The sequence below is a fragment of the Bombus vancouverensis genome, chromosome 17 (genome assembly GCF_051014615.1).
Source record: "Bombus vancouverensis nearcticus chromosome 17, iyBomVanc1_principal, whole genome shotgun sequence".
In the NCBI taxonomy this organism is placed as follows: Eukaryota; Metazoa; Arthropoda; class Insecta; order Hymenoptera; family Apidae; genus Bombus; species Bombus vancouverensis.
In genome coordinates, this window is record NC_134927.1 from 7209928 (window position 1) to 7227595 (window position 17668).

The window sequence follows — 17668 nt, forward strand, 5'->3', positions numbered from 1 at the left end:
TTGCAGGCACTATTAAAATGATAGAAATGGATATCGTATTAAATCGGCAAAACAATATCTCCGCTACAATGTTGCTTTATTATAAAATAATTTTACATCTCTGCTTCCAATGCTTAAAAACTGTTTATATAAATGGGACCCGAGCGTAGTTACCTCCTCGTGGTTGGTCCCGGTAATTGGTATCGTTTCCCAAATAATAATAAACCAAGTACTATTTTGAATATTAGTATTATTATTTGAGAAACGATATCAAGCTAAAAACTACTTCAATATAGTCTGGTCTTGATCATCCAAAATAGTTTTGGTGATCTAGACCGGACTAAGACCCCCCCGCGGGGATGCCGTGGGACATCGCGGGACACCGTGGGGTGTGAGCGTTTTAGCCTTAATTAATCTTAAGATAGATACCTATGTTATGTGCATTGTAAGCTCATTCTGTACGAAGATACTTATCTATCTTGGAACGAAAAATAAAAATCTCGTCTCTCGTGATCTCCTCGCTCACCACATTGAAAAAAATTGTTCCCACGATTTATCGGTTCACGGTCGCTCAGTTCGTTCAAATCGTAGCGTGACGTACTCGCTCGCGCGTATTCCACGTACGTGCGGGTCAACGTGCACTGGACAACTCTTTGGATTCGTAAGTCGCCCCAAGGAAACCTCTGTCTGGGTGACTGCTCGACGACTGCTTGACGTTCGCATCGGATCGCGGGTGTTGTCGTCGCGCCGGTGATGCTAGCGAACCTTTTGATTCAGTCGTGGATCTGCAGTCCTGTCCGATTGTTACTTTGGTACTCGGCCAGGGACCTGCAATTTCACGTCCTCCGTAATTCTGTTCGGGCCCGCGGGAGTGGACCCCACTGTTCAGTTTAGGTCAATGCCTTCGTAATCCTGTTCAGCGGTCCCTCCCCGTGAGTGGACCCCACTGTTCAGTGGAGGCCTCTTGCCTTCGTAATCCTGTTCAGCGGTCCATCCCCGGGTTCCACATGTTCAGTTGGAGTGTGTTAAGTTGCTGGCCTATGTGCCGGATCCACGGCTGAATTACCCGTGGATCACTAGCATCATCGGTCGGCGCCATCGACCGCGACTCGTGTAAGTTTCGAACGGCGAAACAGGAATCGAGTTACGGTCAATTCTTGGGCTTTCCGCGGAACCTCGGGGTTATCTCGTGTACGGGGGTACGTCGGGTAGGTTTGTTAGTTCTTTCGAGAGATCGCGATCTCGTTCGTTTCGGGCGCGCCGCGATTTTTTCCTGTATCATCTGATTAATCGGGCATTTTCATGTTTTCCCATTTTTTAAGGGAAACTTATTGAGATCACGTTAGAGTTTATTACTTTTCAGTATCTTCAATATCTTGCAGTGTCGCAAAAATAGAACGTTAACTAGTTTAGTACAGCGACTCGTATGTCCCTTCTGCGAGACACGAAATGGTATATGCAGTGTCAGTAGCTACATTTTCTTCTTTTCATTCCAAGTTAGATAAATGTGTGTTTGATACCGAATGATGCCAGTAGGGATGCGAATTATTGTACGATATTTGTACTGATCGATGTAATCGTTGTGTGGGAGATGGATGTTGCGTTACGTAGGCTTTGTTCTGCGTTTGTAAAGATTCATGTAAGCGCTGCGTCGGGGATATGTGTTTCGCAGTTAGGCTACGAAACAACTATTTCCATACGCAGGCCCATGGTTAAGTAGAGTCAAAACTCGACATTCTGCCAACAGGTTTAATGTCGAGATCGATGTGTAGTGCTACATATACCCATGGGCGGGTCTCGTGCGTAGTCACCTCCTCGTGGTGAGACCTGGTAATTGGCATCCTTTTCCAAAAATTAATCAGTTGATTAATCTTTGAAAAACGATGCCAAGCTAAGAACTACGCAACAGTCCAGTTTGGATCACCAAAAGCCTCTAAGAGAATTTTGGATGATCTAGACTGGACTGCACCGTGGGACATCGTTGGACACCGTGGGATGTCGTCGGTCCAGTGTGGGTCACCAAATGCCGCGAAAAGAATTTTGGATGATCTACACTGGACTGCAACGTGGGACATCGTCGGTCCAGTGTGGGTCACCAAATGCCGCGAAAAGAATTTTGGATGATCTACACTGGACTGCAACGTGGGACATCGTCGGTCCAGTGTGGGTCACCAAATGCCGCGAAAAGAATTTTGGATGATCTACACTGGACTGCAACGTGGGACGCCGTGGGACAACGTTGGACACCGTGGGACACCGTTGGACACCGTTGGACACCGTGGGACACCGCGGGACACCGTGGGACACCGTGGGACACCGTGGGAGACCGTGGGATATGTCTTGGCTATGTCGAATCCATTCTGAGCCCATTCTGTACAATGATACTTATCTGACTTGGAACGAGATATAAAAATCTATTCTTTTTTTCCACTGAATCTTGCGGTTATTTTGTGCACAGGAGTGCGTCGCGTGAGTCCATTGATTCTTCTGAAAGATCCCGATGTATGAAATCATTCTCTTATTTCAAACCAATTTTTAACGAATTATCTTATTGTTTCAAAGTGAGTTATAACGTCATAAACTTGCAAATTAGTAACAGGTAGATTCAAATACCTCGAAACAAGGTTTCGCGCGCGTTTGCACAGTATTCTTTAAATATATTTAGTGGCGAACTTTTGAATTCTTGCAAATATTTTCCATTATTTAAAACACGCGACTGTAGTGTATTTTTGGAATGTATATTTCGTATTCTAATAACGAAAATTCACAGTATATATTCTAATTGCGAACAATATTATTCTTGCAAACGATTGCATTGCATTCACGTTATTCATGAGCATTTGTTTGCTATCGAAAAATATCTCACAATTTTCAACTAAATGATATTTTTCAAACTTGTTCCAATTTCTTAATAATAATCTTTAAGCGTAAAAAAATAGCAGTATTTTCTAAATAAACGTTCGATAGGAAAAAGGAGAAAATTGTCGAAACGACGTTTCGCTTCTTCCTCAAACACCCCCCCCCCCGCCCTTAAACAGCCACCATTTCCACCACTGGACTTTACACGGTTCCTGCCTGATGTTAGTCTCCCTGATGATATTTGCTGGGGTGGCGCAGCATCCATGGTACGTCCTCTGTTTCTCCGCATCGAACGGTGAGTCGCATGCATTTTTGTTCCTCCGGTCACTCAATCATGTCGTAGGATGAAAGGTCCGAATCGGCACGGGTGACCGGTTGTATTACGTAGAATTTTTTGCGAGCATAGTGACCGCGGGTATATTTTATACCCGTGAGTAGTAACATTCTTTTTTTAAATTTATTAGTTTAGGATAGGTCTTCTTGCACAGCGCGATTATAATAATTAGTTTAAATACATACACTTGAGAATATATTCGTGTTATTTATAAATTTGCATGTTAACATTCCGTATAAATATTTGCAAATGGCAAATATGTACACGAATATACCTGTTTAACATACTTGATTTTAAGCAATGAATTAATCGTGACAATATCAAGTCACGTTCGTTTATTTCATTTCGGTTAGAATTTAAAATACGAGTCAAAATTCATTTTTTCCCGTACAAGAATGTGTGAAATTTTACGTGCAAGAAGACACTTCGCGGCAGGCAGATTTTTGAATCAAAGCAATAATTTTGAACACTGCTTCTGCACTTTCGAGTATGTGCTTTGATAAAGAGATCGCCTGAGAATATTTCTTTCTTAGTAATATATTTAGACTCAATTATTCCATTTGATCGAGTCTCAGTCTTTTTCAATTAACGCTACCTTTTTTGCAATATTAAAGTTTTGTTCTGATTTATTAAATTAATAAAGTAGAGTTACTTAGTTACTATTAAATTAATAAAGTAGATTTAATCAGAAACGAAGTAGTAAAATATAAAATCAAAGAACGTTAGTCCGTTAAATAAAAATTATACAAACTAATTATTTCTTTTAGATCAGGATTTTCAGGTTTAACCCTTTCCGTGCCCATTGTCAGGATCTCATTCACGTGCCCAGGTGCTACTTGAATGGGAGAAAGACACTGGGCACGATGATCTAGAATTAAGTAATGTAATAATTTGTCAGCGACTGACGATGTGTTAGTGTACCGTGCACGACGTATTTTCCACGTTATGTGTGTGTGTTGTTAGGCCGTGGAGCTGCGTCGCTTTTTTTCATTCGTTAAAACATCAAATATTAAAAATGTCGAGACATATATCGATTCAATTTATGTCTCGATACAATCACAATTTATGATAATATCGCCCACGCGATTAAGTGTAACCACGCTTTAAATATTGCCGTAAATTACAATTATAATTCCAAGTTTACTTACATTTATTTTAACGATATCATTTCTTCAGATGTGTTTTATCACGTTTTACGCAATGGTCACTAGCCTTCGTCAGTCGATTTCAGGAAAACGGTACGTACCTTAGAGTGTGCATGGTGTGTGTTAAGCTCGGGTGTCGGAGGCGTCCCGGGACGTCCTCTCTAGTGTAGGACCTTTGCGCCCGAGCGTTTGTGTGAGAACCGTGGAGCGAGTGTGTTGGTGTGCCTGTTTTGCTATTTTTTAAATATAGCGCTAGGTAGGATAGGTAGTATACTTTCTGGTGTGTCTGTTAATCATAAGTAGGTAGGGCCGGGCAGGTTGGCACAGTCTCTGGTCGGGTAGGCGCGTTTTCGTGTGACCAACCTGTTTCTGGAAATCTGATTTGAAAAATCGACGGTGAAACTGGCACGAGTAGAGCATGCTCTCGTCTCTGGTTTTGCCTTTCGATTTTTCGAATTTCGCGGTCGCGGTCGCGAATGGGTCGAAACGAACGTTTATTGCTCGAGCACGCACATGCGAGTGAGCAACGATCACTGCTGTGATCGTTGGTCAGTCCATGTGCACTTCAATCAGCTTCCGCGGTTTATATTTTTATTTTTCCTTGGTAAGTTTTTTTTTTGTTTGCGATTTAGAAGTCTCGAGCTTAGATTTAAGTTTCAGCGGGCATTGCGCCCGAAGAAAGAAGAGGCTATAAGCCGAAGAGGCCCGGCAAACTGCCACTCAAGAGGGCAACTACTAATGGCTCCCCATCCTCTGGGTCATCCAGAGCATGGGAAGTCATTATTGTTACTACTTTGTCACTATGCTCGATTTTAGTACTTGTAGTAGTAGTAGTAGTAGCAGTAGTAGTAGTAGTAGTAGTTTGCTTTTTTGACCGATGTATATATCGGTCCATCGTCCCATTGGGCAAATCGCGATTTTTCTTATTAGTGTTGCGACAAATTAATTACGGGTTGTATTAGAGTTGCGAAATAACATCGCGGCTTTCCATTAGTGCGGCGAGAAAATGATTACGAGAAAATGATAGAGTTGCGATAAAATGATAATCGCGTTTGCTTTAGAGTTGCGAATTACGATATCGCGATTGTCTTTTGCAAATTTTATTATAAATTTTTAGAATTTCTTATAGAATTATACGTATCAGAATTTATCTTGTTTTCTATTGTTTGAAATTACATTATAAAAATGTTAGTTTTCAATTAATTTATTAGTATTGCAAGTAGCAATACCAGAATATTTGAAGTAGCTTTTTCATATAGCAAATAGTAATTTTCATTGAATTCACTGTAAAAATTAGCGTTGCGATAATGAATGATCGCGTTTTGTTAAGTAGAGTTGCGTTTACAAAATGCCCAAACCCTCCGACTGCATTTATCGGACACTGTTCCTGGATCACACGATACAGCTGCAAGAGTTGTACAAGTGTGATCGTTCATCGGCAACCTCCTAAATGGTTGCACTGCAATATGTCAGTCCCCCACTCGCGATTTTTCTTATTAGTGTTGCGATAAATTAATTACGGGTTGTATTAGAGTTGCGAGATGACATCGCGGCTTTTTATTAGTGTGACGAGAAAATGATTACGGTTTGAGTTAGAGTTGCGATAAAATGATAATCGCGTTTGCTTTAGAGTTGCGAATTACGATATCGCGATTGTCTTTTGCCATTTTTATTATGAATTTTTATAGTTTCTTATAGAACTATACGTATCAGAATTTATCTTGTTTTCTATTGTTTAAAATTAGATTATAAATATGTTAATTTTGAATTAATTTTATAGTATTGCAAGTAGCAATACCAGAATATTTAAAGTAGCTTTTTTATATAGTAAATAGTTATTTTTATTAAATTCACTATAAGAGTTAGCGTTGCGATATTGTTCCATCGCGAGTTCTGCTTATTTTTCCCTTTAGCGTTGCGATAATAAATGATCGCGTTTTGTTAAGTAGTGTTGCGTTCACAAACTGCCCTAACCCCCCGACTGCAATTGTCGGACACTGTTCCTGGATCACACGTTCAGCTGCAAGAGCTGTGCAAGTGTGATCGTTCATCAGCAACCTCTTAAATTGTTGCACTTCGATTTCTCGCTATTAGTGTTGCGTATTGCTAAAATACGAGTGCGTAGATTTATACTTATTAGTGTTGCGTATCAAATATCGGGAATTTTCAGGCTTAATTTTTTTTTTTTTTAATGGTAGATTATCGATATTGCAGATATAACGAAGCACTCATCGCGGTTTGTTTTGAAAATTTTCTGCTTCATAAATATTAGTAGTAAATTAGTGTTGCGAAACAAGAATATTCAGTTCCACTCTCGGCGTGTTGATCGGGTTTATATAGAGTGGAATACGATTGAATTTTAGTAGCCCTTCTGGCTACTGCTTTGTTTCCTTTTCAGCGCCTCCTCTTTCCACGTTTATTACTGAAAATACTGCTATAAGACATGTTTCTTGGTCAGCGTTAACGTTACCATAACTGCTAAAATACAAAACTTTATTACGAATGTATATTATATATAGATTTACATATATGAAACTGTGAGCGATTTCATGCACAACAAAGTATTATAATGAAATATCTTAATGTTGCTATGAAGGCTTAAAATATTTTTAAAATTTAATTCATTGCAATTGGAATCAGCGCTGATGATTGTTCGTTCTTAGAACCATGACTTTTAACATTTTTTCGACCGCGATATTTTCAATCTTTTAACAGTAATATAGAATTTTATAAATATTCGAATTTCATATTGAATTTTTTTTTTTTTTTAATTCAGATTAAATTCAATTACTTAAAATTCTATTTTTCAACGTAACCCTAGTTTCGATTAAAAAGATACAAATGATTCTCTATATTTGCTAAAATTTAATCAATAGTAATTTGATCTATAATTAACCATTCTTAGTAGTTTATTTTTCATGTATAAATGTTCTCGTTTTAAAGATACCTGTTTCTTTCATATACCACATCAAGTAAATGAGTTTGTTTCAAATTTATCAATTAGCAGAAAGTAGATTTCAATTACATACATGAACATTTCATAGCATATTAAATATGTATGCTAGATACCGAAATGATTTTTCTTCCATTGTCTGATTGTTCAGCCTTCTTCCCGTTTCCCCATTTTTAAAAGAAGCATATTGCGGTAACGTTGGAGTATATAAATTTTCGATATTTTCATAAGTTTAGTACAACGAGTCGTATGTCTCTTCTGCAAGATCCTAAATTGTATATGCAGTGTCAATAGTTTCATTTCCATTCTTTCGTTCCAAGTTAGACAAATGTATCATTGATACCGAATGTTGCCAGTACGGTTGCGAATTATTGTGCAATGCTTGTACTGATGGATGTAATCGTTTTCGCAGATTCATCAGTTGATTAACTTTTGGAAAACCACTACATCGATAAGTACAAACATTGTACAATAATTCGATACCAAGATAAGAACCACGCTAATACAGTCCAGTTTGGATTACGAAAAGACACGAAGAGAATTTTGGATAATCTAAACTGGACTGCAACGTGGGACGCCGTTGGACACCGTAGGACGCCGTTGGATACCGTGGGACGCCGTTGGACACCGTGGGACGCCGTTGGACACCGTGGGACGCCGTTGGACACCGTGGGACGGCGTGGGACATCGTGGGACACCGTTGGACACCGTTGGACACCGTTGGACACCGTTGGACACCGTTGGACACCGTTGGACACCGTTGGACACCGTTGGACACCGTTGGACACCGTTGGACACCGTTGGACACCGTTGGACACCGTTGGACACCGTTGGACACCGTTGGACACCGTTGGACACCGTTGGACACCGTTGGACACCGTTGGACACCGTTGGACACCGTTGGACACCGTTGGACACCGTTGGACACCGTTGGACGCCGTGGGACGCCGTGGGACGCCGTGGGACGCCGTGGGACGCCGTGGGACATCGTGGGACATCGTGGGATGCGTACGTTTTTGTCTTAATTAATCGTAAGGTAGATACATATGTCAAGTGCATTGTAAGCTCATACTGTACAGCGACATTTATCCACCTTAGAACGAAAAAAAGAAAAATCTCGTCTCCCTTCACTCGCTTACCTCACAGTACTTATTGCACTCGCGATTTATCGGTTCACGGTCGCTCAGTTCGTTCAAATCGTAGCGTGACGTACTCGCTCGCGCGTATTCCACGTACGTGCGGGTCAACGTGCACTGGACAACTCTTTGGATTCGTAAGTCGCCCCAAGGACACCTCTGTCTTAGTGACTGCTCGACGACTGCTCGACGTTCGCATCGGATCGCGGGAGTTGTCGTCGCGCCGGTGATGCTAGCGAACCTTTTGATTCAGTCGTGGATCTGCAGTCCTGTCCGATTGTTACTTTGGTACTCGGCCAGGGACCTGCAATTTCACGTCCTCCGTAATTCTGTTCGGGCCCGCGGGAGTGGACCCCACTGTTCAGTTTAGGTCAATGCCTTCGTAATCCTGTTCAGCGGTCCCTCCCCGTGAGTGGACCCCACTGTTCAGTGGAGGCCTCTTGCCTTCGTAATCCTGTTCAGCGGTCCATCCCCGGGTTCCACATGTTCAGTTGGAGTGTGTTAAGTTGCTGGCCTATGTGCCGGATCCACGGCTGAATTACCCGTGGATCACTAGCATCATCGGTCGGCGCCATCGACCGCGACTCGTGTAAGTTTCGAACGGCGAAACAGGAATCGAGTTACGGTCAATTCTTGGGCTTTCCGCGGAACCTCGGGGTTATCTCGTGTACGGGGGTACGTCGGGTAGGTTTGTTAGTTCTTTCGAGAGATCGCGATCTCGTTCGTTTCGGGCGCGCCGCGATTTTTTCCTGTATCATCTGATTAATCGGGCATTTTCATGTTTTCCCATTTCTTAAGGGAAACTTATTGAGATCACGTTAGAGTTTATTACTTTTCAGTATCTTCAATATCTTGCAGTGTCGCAAAAATAGAACGTTAACTAGTTTAGTACAGCGACTCGTATGTCCCTTCTGCGAGACACGAAATGGTATATGCAGTGTCAGTAGCTACATTTTCTTCTTTTCATTCCAAGTTAGATAAATGTGTGTTTGATACCGAATGATGCCAGTAGGGATGCGAATTATTGTACGATATTTGTACTGATCGATGTAATCGTTGTGTGGGAGATGGATGTTGCGTTACGTAGGCTTTGTTCTACGTTTGTAAAGATTCATGTAAGCGCTGCGTTGGAGATATGTGTTTCGCAGTTAGGCTACGAAACAACTATCTCTTTACGCAGGCCCATGAAGTAGAGTGAAAACTCGACATTCTTGCCAGTAGGTTGAATGTCGAGACCGATGCATAATTTTGAATAACTCATGGGCGGGTCTCGTGCGTAGTCACCTCCTCGTGGTGAGACCTGGTAATTGGCATCCTTTTCCAAAAATTAATCAGCTGATTAATCTTTGGAAAACGATGCCAAGCTAAGAACTACGCACCAGTCCGGTTTGGAACACCAAAAGCCTCTAAGAGAATTCTGTTCAAACAAAGTGATAGTCGAAACTAGTATTAAAGAAGTGTGAATTTAGTCTTAGTTTGCAGAAACTATTGAAATGATAAAAATGGATATCGTATTAAATTGGCAAAACAATATCGCCGCTACAGCATCGCTTTATTATAAAATAATTTTACATCTCTGCTTCCAATGCTTAAAAACTGTTTATGTAAATGGGACCCGAGCGTAGTTACCTCCTCGTGGTGGGTCCCGGTAATTGGTATCGTTTCCCAAATAATAATACACCAAGTACTATTTTGTATATTAGTATTATTATTTGAGAAACGATATCAAGCTAAAAACTACTTCAACATAGTCTGGTCTTGATCATCCAAAATAGTTTTGGTGATCTAGACCGGACTAAGACCCCCCCGCGGGGGCGCCGTGGGACATCGTGGGACATCGTGGGACATCGCGGGACACCGTGGGATGCGAGCGTTTTAGCTTTAATTAATCTTAAGATAGATACCTATGTTATGTGCATTGTAAGCTCATTCTGTACAAAGATACTTGTCTATCTTGGAACGAAAAATAAATATCTCGTCTCTCGTGATCTCCTCGCTTACCACATTGAAAAAATTGTTCCCACGATTTATCGGTTCACGGTCGCTCAGTTCTTTCAAACCGTAGCGTGACGTACTCGCTCACGCGTATTCCGGGTACGTGCGGGTCAACGTGCACTGGCCAACTCTTTGGATTCGTAAGTCGCCCCAAGCACACCTCTGTCTTGATGACTACTCGACGACTGCTCGTCGTTTGCCTCGAATCACGGGAGTTGTCATCGGACTGGTGATGCCTGCGATTCGCAATACTGTCCGATTGGTACTTCGGTACTCGGGCAGAGACCTGCTTTTCACGTCCTCCGTAATTCTGTTCAAGTGGCGAACCCGCGGGGGTGGACCCCACTGTTCAGTTGGGGCCTTGCCTTTGTAATCCTGTTCAGCGGTCCCTCCCCGGGCCCTCACTTGCTCAGTTGGAGTGTGTTAAATCGCAGGCCTATTTGCTAGATCGCTAGTATCATCGGTTGGTGCCATCGACCGTGATAAGATCCAGACGACGTGACAGGAATCGGGCGAAGGTCAATGCTTGGGCTTTCCGCTGAACCTTAGGGTTATCCGGTGCACGGGGGTACGTCATGTAGGTTTGTCAGTTCTTTCGAGAGATCGTGATTTCGTTCGTTCCGGGCGCGCCGCGGGTTTTCTTCCATCGTCTGATTGTTGGGGCTCCTTTTCCGTAGTAGCCCCATATTGTTTCATTCGTTCCAAGTTAGACAAACGTGTCTTTGATACCGAATGCGTTCAGTAGGTTTGCGAATTATTGTACTGATCGATGTAATCGTTGTGTGGGAGATAGATGGTGTCTTATGTATGTTGGTTTACGTTTGTAAGGATTTATGTAAGCGCTGCGTTCGAGATATGTGCTTCGCAGTTACGCTACGAAACAACTATCTCTTTACGCAGGCCCATGATCAAGTAGAGTCAGAACTCGACATTCTTACCAATAGGTTGAATGTCGAGACCGATGCATAATGTTGAATAACTCATGGGCGGGTCTCGTGCGTAGTCACCTCCTCGTGGTGAGACCTGGTAATTGGCATCCTTTTCCAAAAATTAATCAGCTGATTAATCTTTGGAAAACGATGCCAAGCTAAGAACTACGCACCAGTCCGGTTTGGAACACCAAAGGCCTCTAAGAGAATTCTGTTCAAACAAAGTGATAGTCGAAACTAGTATTAAAGAAGTGTGAATTTAGTCTTAGTTTGCAGAAACTATTGAAATGATAAAAATGGATATCGTATTAAATCGGCAAATCAATATCGCCGCTACAGTATCGCTTTATTATAAAATAATTTTACATCTCTGCTTCCAATGCTTAAAAACTGTTTATGTAAATGGGACCCGAGCGTAGTTACCTCCTCGTGGTGGGTCCCGGTAATTGGTATCGTTTCCCAAATAATAATACACCAAGTACTATTTTGAATATTAGTATTATTATTTGAGAAACGATATCAAGCTAAAAACTACTTCAATATAGTCTGGTCTTGATCATCCAAAATAGTTTTGGTGATCTAGACCGGACTAAGACCCCCCCGCGGGGATGCCGTGGGACATCGCGGGACACCGTGGGGTGTGAGCGTTTTAGCCTTAATTAATCTTAAGATAGATACCTATGTTATGTGCATTGTAAGCTCATTCTGTACGAAGATACTTATCTATCTTGGAACGAAAAATAAAAATCTCGTCTCTCGTGATCTCCTCGCTTACCACATTGAGAAAAAATTGTTCCCACGATTTATCGGTTCACGGTCGCTCAGTTCGTTCAAATCGTAGCGTGACGTACTCGCTCGCGCGTATTCCACGTACGTGCGGGTCAACGTGCACTGGACAACTCTTTGGATTCGTAAGTCGCCCCAAGGAAACCTCTGTCTGGGTGACTGCTCGACGACTGCTTGACGTTCGCATCGGATCGCGGGTGTTGTCGTCGCGCCGGTGATGCTAGCGAACCTTTTGATTCAGTCGTGGATCTGCAGTCCTGTCCGATTGTTACTTTGGTACTCGGCCAGGGACCTGCAATTTCACGTCCTCCGTAATTCTGTTCGGGCCCGCGGGAGTGGACCCCACTGTTCAGTTTAGGTCAATGCCTTCGTAATCCTGTTCAGCGGTCCCTCCCCGTGAGTGGACCCCACTGTTCAGTGGAGGCCTCTTGCCTTCGTAATCCTGTTCAGCGGTCCATCCCCGGGTTCCACATGTTCAGTTGGAGTGTGTTAAGTTGCTGGCCTATGTGCCGGATCCACGGCTGAATTACCCGTGGATCACTAGCATCATCGGTCGGCGCCATCGACCGCGACTCGTGTAAGTTTCGAACGGCGAAACAGGAATCGAGTTACGGTCAATTCTTGGGCTTTCCGCGGAACCTCGGGGTTATCTCGTGTACGGGGGTACGTCGGGTAGGTTTGTTAGTTCTTTCGAGAGATCGCGATCTCGTTCGTTTCGGGCGCGCCGCGATTTTTTCCTGTATCATCTGATTAATCGGGCATTTTCATGTTTTCCCATTTTTTAAGGGAAACTTATTGAGATCACGTTAGAGTTTATTACTTTTCAGTATCTTCAATATCTTGCAGTGTCGCAAAAATAGAACGTTAACTAGTTTAGTACAGCGACTCGTATGTCCCTTCTGCGAGACACGAAATGGTATATGCAGTGTCAGTAGCTACATTTTCTTCTTTTCATTCCAAGTTAGATAAATGTGTGTTTGATACCGAATGATGCCAGTAGGGATGCGAATTATTGTACGATATTTGTACTGATCGATGTAATCGTTGTGTGGGAGATGGATGTTGCGTTACGTAGGCTTTGTTCTGCGTTTGTAAAGATTCATGTAAGCGCTGCGTCGGGGATATGTGTTTCGCAGTTAGGCTACGAAACAACTATTTCCATACGCAGGCCCATGGTTAAGTAGAGTCAAAACTCGACATTCTGCCAACAGGTTTAATGTCGAGATCGATGTGTAGTGCTACATATACCCATGGGCGGGTCTCGTGCGTAGTCACCTCCTCGTGGTGAGACCTGGTAATTGGCATCCTTTTCCAAAAATTAATCAGTTGATTAATCTTTGAAAAACGATGCCAAGCTAAGAACTACGCAACAGTCCAGTTTGGATCACCAAAAGCCTCTAAGAGAATTTTGGATGATCTAGACTGGACTGCACCGTGGGACATCGTTGGACACCGTGGGATGTCGTCGGTCCAGTGTGGGTCACCAAATGCCGCGAAAAGAATTTTGGATGATCTACACTGGACTGCAACGTGGGACATCGTCGGTCCAGTGTGGGTCACCAAATGCCGCGAAAAGAATTTTGGATGATCTACACTGGACTGCAACGTGGGACATCGTCGGTCCAGTGTGGGTCACCAAATGCCGCGAAAAGAATTTTGGATGATCTACACTGGACTGCAACGTGGGACGCCGTGGGACAACGTTGGACACCGTGGGACACCGTTGGACACCGTTGGACACCGTGGGACACCGCGGGACACCGTGGGACACCGTGGGACACCGTGGGAGACCGTGGGATATGTCTTGGCTATGTCGAATCCATTCTGAGCCCATTCTGTACAATGATACTTATCTGACTTGGAACGAGATATAAAAATCTATTCTTTTTTTCCACTGAATCTTGCGGTTATTTTGTGCACAGGAGTGCGTCGCGTGAGTCCATTGATTCTTCTGAAAGATCCCGATGTATGAAATCATTCTCTTATTTCAAACCAATTTTTAACGAATTATCTTATTGTTTCAAAGTGAGTTATAACGTCATAAACTTGCAAATTAGTAACAGGTAGATTCAAATACCTCGAAACAAGGTTTCGCGCGCGTTTGCACAGTATTCTTTAAATATATTTAGTGGCGAACTTTTGAATTCTTGCAAATATTTTCCATTATTTAAAACACGCGACTGTAGTGTATTTTTGGAATGTATATTTCGTATTCTAATAACGAAAATTCACAGTATATATTCTAATTGCGAACAATATTATTCTTGCAAACGATTGCATTGCATTCACGTTATTCATGAGCATTTGTTTGCTATCGAAAAATATCTCACAATTTTCAACTAAATGATATTTTTCAAACTTGTTCCAATTTCTTAATAATAATCTTTAAGCGTAAAAAAATAGCAGTATTTTCTAAATAAACGTTCGATAGGAAAAAGGAGAAAATTGTCGAAACGACGTTTCGCTTCTTCCTCAAACACCCCCCCCCCCCGCCCTTAAACAACCACCATTTCCACCACTGGACTTTACACGGTTCCTGCCTGATGTTAGTCTCCCTGATGATATTTGCTGGGGTGGCGCAGCATCCATGGTACGTCCTCTGTTTCTCCGCATCGAACGGTGAGTCGCATGCATTTTTGTTCCTCCGGTCACTCAATCATGTCGTAGGATGAAAGGTCCGAATCGGCACGGGTGACCGGTTGTATTACGTAGAATTTTTTGCGAGCATAGTGACCGCGGGTATATTTTATACCCGTGAGTAGTAACATTCTTTTTTTAAATTTATTAGTTTAGGATAGGTCTTCTTGCACAGCGCGATTATAATAATTAGTTTAAATACATACACTTGAGAATATATTCGTGTTATTTATAAATTTGCATGTTAACATTCCGTATAAATATTTGCAAATGGCAAATATGTACACGAATATACCTGTTTAACATACTTGATTTTAAGCAATGAATTAATCGTGACAATATCAAGTCACGTTCGTTTATTTCATTTCGGTTAGAATTTAAAATACGAGTCAAAATTCATTTTTTCCCGTACAAGAATGTGTGAAATTTTACGTGCAAGAAGACACTTCGCGGCAGGCAGATTTTTGAATCAAAGCAATAATTTTGAACACTGCTTCTGCACTTTCGAGTATGTGCTTTGATAAAGAGATCGCCTGAGAATATTTCTTTCTTAGTAATATATTTAGACTCAATTATTCCATTTGATCGAGTCTCAGTCTTTTTCAATTAACGCTACCTTTTTTGCAATATTAAAGTTTTGTTCTGATTTATTAAATTAATAAAGTAGAGTTACTTAGTTACTATTAAATTAATAAAGTAGATTTAATCAGAAACGAAGTAGTAAAATATAAAATCAAAGAACGTTAGTCCGTTAAATAAAAATTATACAAACTAATTATTTCTTTTAGATCAGAATTTTCAGGTTTAACCCTTTCCGTGCCCATTGTCAGGATCTCATTCACGTGCCCAGGTGCTACTTGAATGGGAGAAAGACACTGGGCACGATGATCTAGAATTAAGTAATGTAATAATTTGTCAGCGACTGACGATGTGTTAGTGTACCGTGCACGACGTATTTTCCACGTTATGTGTGTGTGTTGTTAGGCCGTGGAGCTGCGTCGCTTTTTTTCATTCGTTAAAACATCAAATATTAAAAATGTCGAGACATATATCGATTCAATTTATGTCTCGATACAATCACAATTTATGATAATATCGCCCACGCGATTAAGTGTAACCACGCTTTAAATATTGCCGTAAATTACAATTATAATTCCAAGTTTACTTACATTTATTTTAACGATATCATTTCTTCAGATGTGTTTTATCACGTTTTACGCAATGGTCACTAGCCTTCGTCAGTCGATTTCAGGAAAACGGTACGTACCTTAGAGTGTGCATGGTGTGTGTTAAGCTCGGGTGTCGGAGGCGTCCCGGGACGTCCTCTCTAGTGTAGGACCTTTGCGCCCGAGCGTTTGTGTGAGAACCGTGGAGCGAGTGTGTTGGTGTGCCTGTTTTGCTATTTTTTAAATATAGCGCTAGGTAGGATAGGTAGTATACTTTCTGGTGTGTCTGTTAATCATAAGTAGGTAGGGCCGGGCAGGTTGGCACAGTCTCTGGTCGGGTAGGCGCGTTTTCGTGTGACCAACCTGTTTCTGGAAATCTGATTTGAAAAATCGACGGTGAAACTGGCACGAGTAGAGCATGCTCTCGTCTCTGGTTTTGCCTTTCGATTTTTCGAATTTCGCGGTCGCGGTCGCGAATGGGTCGAAACGAACGTTTATTGCTCGAGCACGCACATGCGAGTGAGCAACGATCACTGCTGTGATCGTTGGTCAGTCCATGTGCACTTCAATCAGCTTCCGCGGTTTATATTTTTATTTTTCCTTGGTAAGTTTTTTTTTTGTTTGCGATTTAGAAGTCTCGAGCTTAGATTTAAGTTTCAGCGGGCATTGCGCCCGAAGAAAGAAGAGGCTATAAGCCGAAGAGGCCCGGCAAACTGCCACTCAAGAGGGCAACTACTAATGGCTCCCCATCCTCTGGGTCATCCAGAGCATGGGAAGTCATTATTGTTACTACTTTGTCACTATGCTCGATTTTAGTACTTGTAGTAGTAGTAGTAGTAGCAGTAGTAGTAGTAGTAGTAGTTTGCTTTTTTGACCGATGTATATATCGGTCCATCGTCCCATTGGGCAAATCGCGATTTTTCTTATTAGTGTTGCGACAAATTAATTACGGGTTGTATTAGAGTTGCGAAATAACATCGCGGCTTTCCATTAGTGCGGCGAGAAAATGATTACGAGAAAATGATAGAGTTGCGATAAAATGATAATCGCGTTTGCTTTAGAGTTGCGAATTACGATATCGCGATTGTCTTTTGCAAATTTTATTATAAATTTTTAGAATTTCTTATAGAATTATACGTATCAGAATTTATCTTGTTTTCTATTGTTTGAAATTACATTATAAAAATGTTAGTTTTCAATTAATTTATTAGTATTGCAAGTAGCAATACCAGAATATTTGAAGTAGCTTTTTCATATAGCAAATAGTAATTTTCATTGAATTCACTGTAAAAATTAGCGTTGCGATAATGAATGATCGCGTTTTGTTAAGTAGAGTTGCGTTTACAAAATGCCCAAACCCTCCGACTGCATTTATCGGACACTGTTCCTGGATCACACGATACAGCTGCAAGAGTTGTACAAGTGTGATCGTTCATCGGCAACCTCCTAAATGGTTGCACTGCAATATGTCAGTCCCCCACTCGCGATTTTTCTTATTAGTGTTGCGATAAATTAATTACGGGTTGTATTAGAGTTGCGAGATGACATCGCGGCTTTTTATTAGTGTGACGAGAAAATGATTACGGTTTGAGTTAGAGTTGCGATAAAATGATAATCGCGTTTGCTTTAGAGTTGCGAATTACGATATCGCGATTGTCTTTTGCCATTTTTATTATGAATTTTTATAGTTTCTTATAGAACTATACGTATCAGAATTTATCTTGTTTTCTATTGTTTAAAATTAGATTA